Source organism: Hemibagrus wyckioides, linkage group LG06 (assembly GCF_019097595.1).
Source record: "Hemibagrus wyckioides isolate EC202008001 linkage group LG06, SWU_Hwy_1.0, whole genome shotgun sequence".
In the NCBI taxonomy this organism is placed as follows: Eukaryota; Metazoa; Chordata; class Actinopteri; order Siluriformes; family Bagridae; genus Hemibagrus; species Hemibagrus wyckioides.
In genome coordinates, this window is record NC_080715.1 from 45,934,003 (window position 1) to 45,943,602 (window position 9,600).

The window sequence follows — 9,600 nt, forward strand, 5'->3', positions numbered from 1 at the left end:
AATCTACTGAACTCTACACTGCACCACTAGGACTCTCATGTCTCACTAACACTTCTGCTCCACTCTGTACATTCTGATAGATCTTCTCTTCATTATAATAAAAATATAATGTAGAGTTTGTTGTTTATCTTGATCCAGTGTTGTTGAGGATGATGAAGGTGGAGAGTTTGTTGTTTTACTTGGAGGCTGTTCTGATGGAGGTCTTCTGTCGAGTGTGTTGAAGTTTCTCTTCTTCCTACTGAAAAGACAAAAACGTACTTAATTTAATAGCAGTTTTTAATCACTGTTAGTAATATGACACATGACACTGGAGTAAAGCATGTTCACAGTCATTAATGAAAAAATGTACCTTTAACATTTAGTCTGAAATCTTTTCTCTCTGCCTGTACAGAACATCTGTAGTTTCCCTGGTCCTCTTCAGTCAGGTCTGATAGGAGTAGAGAGAGGTTTCCTGGAGAGTTTTTACTGACCAGTTTGACTCTGTTTCTGTGATGTCCAGTCTGTTCAGGGTAAATTTCCTGATAATGATTGCTATTAGATTCTGTTGGTATTGAAAACTCCCATTTTAGAGACTTTGGTTTGTTCTGTAGGTCAGTGCAGACACAGGGCAGAACTACAGACTCTCCTGTGAACACAGTCATGTCCTCTACCTCTGCCTTCTTCACCAGCTCACAGCCTGTAAACACAACATTTACAGTTAATAATAGAAATACTGCAATTATTAATATTCCCTGCTTGGAAATCACAACATTTTCTGATAGAAACCAGAGGAGATTTTTAAAGGACCTGTTTAAATTCTCTCAATGAATCCAATATCAGGACTCTGATACCCAATACTGAAGCATTACTGACTTATTTTATTTTAATAACTGTAAAATCTTTAATAAACTTTAATATTTGTTTTATTCCAGCTGATGATGCTCCTACAAATGGAAACAATTCCTCCAGTTAAAATACTTCACCTTCCATAAAAACAATAAAATAGTTGTTAACATATGTCTTTATGTCATGTACCTTAGCTTAGAAATTGTTAGGATTTTATCTGCAATTTCCCAACCTGACCACCAGAGGGACCCTTCACCCCAATTCTAGCGCTTCTGGGTCACAAACTCACTTCCTCTCTGTCAGCCATTTAATCATGAAAAATGTTTAGATTCAATATTTAATTTTATAAAGATATGTTCTACTTATTTCAGCATACTTTAACAAATGTCTGCATTTAAGAACCACACAAAATATTTATTTATTCATAAATGAATTAATTTCTTCCATCCTTCATTCATTCACTCCCTCAAACCTGAGTTTCCGCACATGCGCAGTGTAAATCATGTTTCCGGTACAGATGGCGGTGTGACACCCCCCACTATTATGTGAAGTATTGTTAGTGTCACTACATCACCAAGCCGTTTATTGTCTTGTCTAGTGCCATAGTGTTTCCACCTAGCCTGTTTCCTGTTCTAAGTGTGTTTTGGATTAGAGATTTGGATTTGTTTGCTCCGTGGATTGTTTTCTCTGTTACTGAACTGTGTCTGTTTTCTGTTTCTGACCTGCCTTTTGTTTTTGGATTGTTTACTCTGTCTTTTTTCTTTATTAAACCACTCTGCATATGGATTCTGCTCCTGCTGCTCATTCATTACAGAAATAAAGTTAACACATTACTTAAGATACATCTTCATTGGGCTACATGACACCTACATAAACCCTTCATAACAACTGACATCAACCTAAATACTTATTATATGTAGGCTTATGTTAGTGTTATGAAGGGTTTATACAGGTGTCATGTAGCTCTATAAACACTACAGTGTTAATGAAAATAAATCATAGATTAGACTGAGAAATGTCTCAAATCCAATCCAACACCAGTTGAAAGTTTCAGGTCAGTCTGATCCCATAATCAGTATTTAATGTCATTTAGAACTCTGTACTGATGTGTCACTATATGACTCCTAGATTAATTCCCCTTTAGTTATAATAAATGGAGTAGACATTTTTGTTAAATATGTAACTATAATACATTTAAAGACTTATCAAATCTGCTTTCACACTGAATATCAACTTTTATTGTGTATTTAAATTCTTTACCTTTAACATTAATCCTGATGTCTCTGTGTTTCTTCTCAGTGCTGCACCTGTAGTCTCCCTGATCCTCTTCTCTCAGGTCAGATATGAACAGAGACAGATTACCAGGAGAAATGTTATTAAACAGCTGAAGTCTGCCACGGTAGTGTTCATCATTTAACACGTCAGTCAGAGATCCTGTTCTGAAGGTCATCCAGGTGAATGTCTGAGGTTTGGTGTTCAGGTCAGAGCAGGAGCAGGGTAACAGAACTGAACCTCCTTGGTGTTGTGTGATTTCTACCAGGTCATTATCACCAGAGAGATCACAGCCTACAGAAACAAACATACAAAAACTCAGAATCTACTGAATACTATATGAAGTACAATATTTCAAAATGAAATTCTATTAAAATATTTATGCTTCAGTACAATTCATTCTAAAATTTTGAAATGTTTCTGTTTTACTACTACTGACTACCTAAGAAGTAATTAATTGGTATAGATAATTGTTTGTTTGTTTATATTGTGTTTATTTAGGATTGTACCATATTTTAGTGTGGAGTATGATTAGGAAATCTTCAACAGTTTATTGACAGTGGAATGGCTCTCCCTTTTAGTTTTCATAGCTAGTCTTCTCTCTCTCTCTCTCTCTCTCTCTCTCTCTCTCTCTCTCTCTCTCTCCATCAGGGGTCTCCAACCTTTTTTCCTCTGAGAGCTACATTTGACAAAATGAAGGTGGCCAAGAGCTACTTGTGTTATATTTGTATATACTTGTGTTAAATAAATGTCAGTGTCGAAAAGGTATATTATTTTTTCTTTAGTCTTTATCCAAACTATTTCAATTTGTGCTTATAGATTTAAGTTTATATAACACTTCCATGTACAGTCTTGGTGCTAGCTGTGTGTCAAATCGATTGATAAAAGTCTTTATTGAAGTGTGTGATGTGCATGGACACGGAGAGGAGCATGATTTGTCCGGGGAGTCAGATTTCGTTACAGCACAAATCTCATTAACAAATCTCCATCAGTAAACAGTCAATAAAGTCAACAAAATAGACTTTATGTTGAATCTAGAATCAATTTCATATCAATTTAATTTATGAATTAAAAGTGTGTATCCTATATATAGAAACTCCACACAGATGGGAACCTGATCTCAGGACTGAAGCAGGGACCCTGGAGCTGTGAGGAGACGACGCTACACACTGCATCACCACACTGCTCATAGATCCACACATTTACACTTTTGTAGAGATGGGAATGAAGAGAAAAATAGAACACATGGATAAGGATAAAGTAGAAATCAGCTGTTTTTTTTTAAATAATTGTATTCATATTTTATAATTTAATTTAAAGATTTTTTATTGAATTTATTTTATTGAATTGTCTCAGTCATGAAAATGTGTACAAATTGTTGATAAATGCGGGGGGCGCTAGTGAGCAGGCATGGAATAGGTTGGGTTTTCTGTGAGCTCCGCTAAATTATATTAAGTGAATTATTGTTCAGGGCACTTTATGTTCTGAAACTGGCACAGAAATACTTTGTTTTGGTGGCTTAACTTTTTCTTCGTCACTGCGGTACATAAATGGCTAAAAGTCTGCGGCAATACACCTACACAAGAAAAAGTATTGCAAGTAGGCCTGGTGCCTCGAGCAGTAATCAGAAATTGCCGGAGAAACAAACTGAAATGGCGGATTCGAACACAGAAATTTTGTCACTGTTGAGAAATGATATCCCCACGCTGCTCAGGGCTGAACTGAAGACTGTTCTTGTGGATGAATTTAATGATTTGAGGTCTGAATTACATGCTGTCAAAATGGAGGTTGTCGGTAACTTCGCTCTGTTATGCTCGGATCTGGAAACTATGAAAAAGACAGTAACCGATATGGAACAAGGATTGTCTGCGTGTTCGGATGATGTGACCTCACTACAAAGTCCTGTGAGCAAACTTGAAACGACTTTACAAGAGAAGTGCACTGATTTGGAAGGGAGGATGAGGAGGTCAAACATCCGTATACTGAACGTGGCAGAGGGTCCAGATTCGAGCTCCCCAGTCTCAGTCTCAAAGCTGTTGAAAGAAGTCCTAGGCATGGATAGGGAAGTGCTCGTGGATAGATCACACAGCGGCCTCCAGCCAAGGCAGCCTGGTGGTAAACCTCGGGTAATTGTGGCCAAATTGCACTACTACAAGGACTGTGTCGAGATTCTCCGCAGAGCAAGGGAAGCGGGACCCCTTCGATTCAAAGGATCTACAATTCACATATTCCCAGATTATCCTCCCAGTGAGGCTCGTGCACGATCCGCATTTAACAAAGTTAAGAAGTTGCTTTGAGGACGAGACGGGGTGCGCTACGGAATCTTCCATCCAGCGAAATTTAAGATCACTTACAACGGTAGCGAGAAGGATTTTTGCGGCCCGGTGGAAGCCATGGCTTTTTCATCGTTTTAGATAAGGCTGAATAGCAGACACGAAACTGGTTAAGGACAGAATACACACAAACTATTTGACGTTTGACAGGTAATGTCGCATTGAACTTATACAGGACAGATTACACACACTTAAAGTGTGTAGGACAGAACTGTGTTAGTTGTTATTTTTATTTGTTTGTATTCTGGTCATTTCTCTTTTGTCTGACATTTGTAAGATTATTATACTGCCTTTAAGTCAAATATTGTAAATAGGATACACGCCCTTTATCTTTGGTTCAGGAGTGCCTGCTACACAGCAAACACTTAAATGTGTGGATACTTTTCTATTGGGTCTGGGGGTCACTCTGTTCCACTGAGTGACAGGGGGTGGGTGCACCATATTTATAACTGCACCATATTTATATCTTATATTTTTTGTTAAACTGGAGGAGGGATTACTGTTACACTTTCAGAATGGTTAATAAATTCAATAAGTCAGCAGGCTGCAATATAAATCTTGTCAGTTGGGATGTTAAGTCCTTAAAACACCCTGTTAAGCGCAAAAAAAGTACTTTTGCACTTAAAACAGCTTAAGGTAGGGATTGCATTTCTTCAGGAAACCCATTTATGTAAAAAAGATCATTCTAGGTTAAAGTGTGATTGGGTAGGTCAGTTATATCACTCTAATTTTAATTCTAAGTCTAGAGGCACAGCAATTCTTACTGAAAAAAACATACCATTTGAAGCGTCGATGGTTGAAGTGGACCCTGAAGGTCGTTTTGTCATTGTAGTTGGTAAACTCTGTAACATGTCAGTTGTTCTAGCTAACCTGTACGCACCAAACTATGACGACAGTCTTTTTTTCACGGATATCTTCTCTAGGTTACCAAATCTGGACACACATTTTGATATTAGGAGGTGACATGAATTGTGTAATGCCTTCCTATTTAGACCGTAGCTCTGTCAAAACTGCCACTCCTTCCAAATCAGCTGATGCCATTAAATTACTTCTAGACACAGATGGGATATCTGATGTCTGGCTATTCCATAATCCTGGATCTAGAAGTTATTCTTTTTTCTCAGTTCATCAGACATATTCACTTATAGACTATTTTTTTCTAGATAAGAATCTTTGATTAGCTATTGTGAGTACTGCGCTATTGTCATTTCAGACCATGCTCCTTTATTAATGACACTATGCATACCAGTTACATAAGATGTTGTCCTTGGCATTTAAATACTTTGCTGCTTTCAGATGAAGCATTTGTTAACTTTATATCCTCTAGGATAAAAATATTTCTTGAACATAATCATACACCAGAAATGTTTTTCTCGACTATATGGGAAGCAATGAAAGCATAAGAGGAGAAATAATATCTTATAGTTCCCACATTAAAAAAAAATACAAACAGCCAGGCTTGAGGAATTAACAAATGCTATATTGAAATCAGATGCTACCTTGGTGCTTACACCATCACCCGCCCTAAATAAACAAAGATTATCACATCAAATGGAATATAATCTTTTAAGTACTAAACGTATTGAAAACTTGATGAATAAAACATATTATAGAACATATGAACATGGTGAGAAGAGTTCTAGCCCATCAACTGAGACAAATGACAGCAGAACATACTATAGCTCAAATAAAAGATAAATTAGGCCATAAGTGTACTGAACATTCACAGATCAACCATTGTTTTTACGAGTTTTACTCAGAATTATATACTTCAGAATCCCATAAAGACAAGAATTTGATTTCGTCATTTTTTGACAAAATTACTATGCATTCAGTTGATAATGACAGTTACATTATTTACTCTTTGGTGTCACCCAAATGAGGATGGGTTCCCTTCTGAGCCTGGTTCCTCTCAAGGTTTCTTCCTTTCCATCCCAGGGAGTTTTTCCTTGCCGCCGTCGCCACAGGCTTGCTCATTAGGGATAAAATAGTCTAATTATAGAATTTAATAATTTATTCTTATTTCTAGTTAATTAGTTATTTTTATTTTTTTATTTTTTATTATTATTTTTCATTTTCCCCTCCTTTTTCTCTGTTTTCTTCTTTTGTAAAGCTGCTTTGAGACAATGTTCATTGTAAAAGGCGCTATACAAAATAAACTGAATTGAATTGAATTGAATTAATGAGACTGCAGCTGAACTTGAAAGACCTTTCTCAGTTGAAGAAATAAACGCCTCAATAATGTCAATGCAAAATGCAAAGTCACCTGGCCCTGATGGGTTTCCAAGTGAATTTTATAAAAAGTTTAAGAATTAGTTGGGTCCATTATTATTGAGCGTATTTGGGGAATCTTTTTCCTCTGGTACTCTGCCTCCAACAATGCGACAAGCAATCATATCACTTATTTTCAAGAAAAAAAAAGACTCTCGACTGTGGCTCTTATCGCCCTATTTCCCTTCTCACTATGGACAGTAAAATTCTGGCTCATAGGTTAGAAAATGTTCTGCCATCTATTATATCCAGTGATCAAACTGGATTTATTAAACATTGACAGTTGTTTTTTAACATACGTCGGCTCTTAAATATTCTTTATGATACCACCCCATCTAGTGTTTCTGTGGTCCTATTATCACTTGATGCTGAGAAAGCATTTGACAGGGTGGAATGGGACTTTCTCTTTTGTGTTTTGGAAAAATTTGGGTCTGGTTTAAAATTTAGACATTGAATTAAAGCTCTTTATACTTCACCACTAGCAGCAGTATGTACAAATAATAACTTATCCGCTTTTTTTTCTTTACAACGTGGTACGAGACAGGGCTGTCCCTTGTCTCCTCTTTTGTTTGTGTTGGTAATCGAACCACTAGCAGTGGCTCTACGTGAGTGGAGTACTATTAAGGGAATACACAGGGGACTTACTGAACATAAAGTATCTCTCTATGCAGACGATATGCTTGTATACCCGTCTCAACCACTTACAAGCTTACCAGCTCTGATCAGACTGTTAAATGACTTTGGCAAAATCTCTGGATACAAAATTAATATGCAGAAAAGTGAACTCATGCCCATAAATTTTGCATCTCATTCAATATTATCTAATTCTTTCCCATTTACAATAAGTATCGAAAAATTTAAATACCTAGGTATCTGGGTCACTCGTGAATATCATAATCTTTATAAAGCTAACTTCCGCCCACTTATTGACAATTTAAAACAGGATCTTGACCGATGGAACTTGCTTTTGCTATCTTTAGCAGGTAGAATTAACACTGTTAAAATGAACATACTACCTAGATTTTTGTTTTTGTTCCAAAGTCTCCCTATATTTTTAACAAATTTTTTTTCCATGATCATAGACACCCTTATATCTGATTTTATTTGGAATAGGAAAACATCTCGGATGCATAAAAATACACTGCAGAGACATTGTTCTTGTGGTGGCCTGTCTCTCCCGAATCTTCAACATTACTACTGGGCTTCTAATATTAAATTTATGTTGTACTGGATTAACCCTTCTGACAGCCCAGCATGGCTGCTGTTAGAAAAAGCTTCTTGCAAATCTACATTGTCTGCTTTACTTTGTACTAAGATTCCTCTTCCTGACCCAGTGTCTAAATATTTATCTTTAAAGTACGAGGATCTCAAAAGCAGATCAAGGAGAAATAACATCAGACTGATTGGAATCGGTGAAGGAGAAGAGGGCAATCGTCTGACGGACGTCTGACAATCGTCTGATGATTCTCCACGACCTGCTGAGTTTGGAAGAGAAGCCGTTGTTTGACCAAGCTCTTAGGTCACTAGTGTGCTATTTATTTATTTTTGTTTATTAGTAGGTTTCAGGGGAAAATGTCCAAAGGAAATGAATATTTTTTGCAAATAGTATGTCATACATCAGAGTGTGACTTTGATGACTTTGTCTCAGCATGCACACACACACTCACACACACACACACACACACACACACCCTACAAGAACACTGCATTCATCCTTTACATTTTATTATCAATAATGTGTTCTTTATTAACACCTGTAATAAACTATAAGGACATTATGCAAATTACACAAAAGCTAGATTAGAAATCCACATTCAATCCAGTCCAGTTCAATAATCCTCCTTCTTTTATTTTTACCCAAAGTCTTTAAAAGACAGAAAGAAGAACTTCTATAGCAGTCTTCTTACACAACAGCATGATGGCAAAAGCTTTTCTACAGCATTTGTTTTTTAACCTGATATAACAATGTTACACATCAGATATAAAAATATCAAATACACTTAAAATATAATTATCAAGATTATTCATCAGCAATTTTTCTATGGATTAAAATTGAATGCAGAACAATACTCTTAGCTGAAATTATTAACTGTAACACATACATACATATGCCAGAATCTGCGATATATAACTTTAAAATGTATAAAAATCATAAATATTGTGAATCCCATGCTTGACCATGGTGGATAATAACAAAGACCGTCAGGGTCAGTACGGCCTTCTCTGCTGGCCTAAACAGCAGTGATCTGAATCACTGACTTGCATTTTAATATATTTAATATATTTTCCATGAATGTGTATTAAATTATTCCCAATAGTCTATCTACATTTCATAGCTGGAAAAACATGACATCATGTGTTGCCAGGGTGAAAGAAATCTGCCTTAAGGCCTTCAGAATCAATAGTGCAGGCGCCCATAGCTTAAAATAAGTGGCAATGAAACTGTTCCATTAACCAGTCAGATTTCAAGTTGGAGTCACTGGGGCCATCTAGCAGGCATACGATTACATCAGCAATTTCCCGTCCTTTGATTGGATAATTAGAGTAGTCAGAGGCAGGGAACTGTGACTCTAGAATTTTCATTTAAGGGGGGCTCAGCCCCCGATGAGTAGAGATGTTTGGGGGCCTAGTGACGCCCATGGTGGCGTCATAATGATGGTATCATTATGATAAGGAGGATTAATTCAGGAAGGACACCAGTGAAGGCCTAGGTGTGAAATGCATGGCCCACCACTGGAATGTATTGATGTGCCATACTAGAGGAGTTAGACTGCCTTTACAGCCTCTGTAGGGTCCAGGTAAGAGCAGTGAGAAAAGATGAGTAGGGTAAAAAATGTCAGTAAAACAATTCCTGTGTTGGGGGTCATCTCATTGTTGCCTCTAGTCCATCTGTTATTAA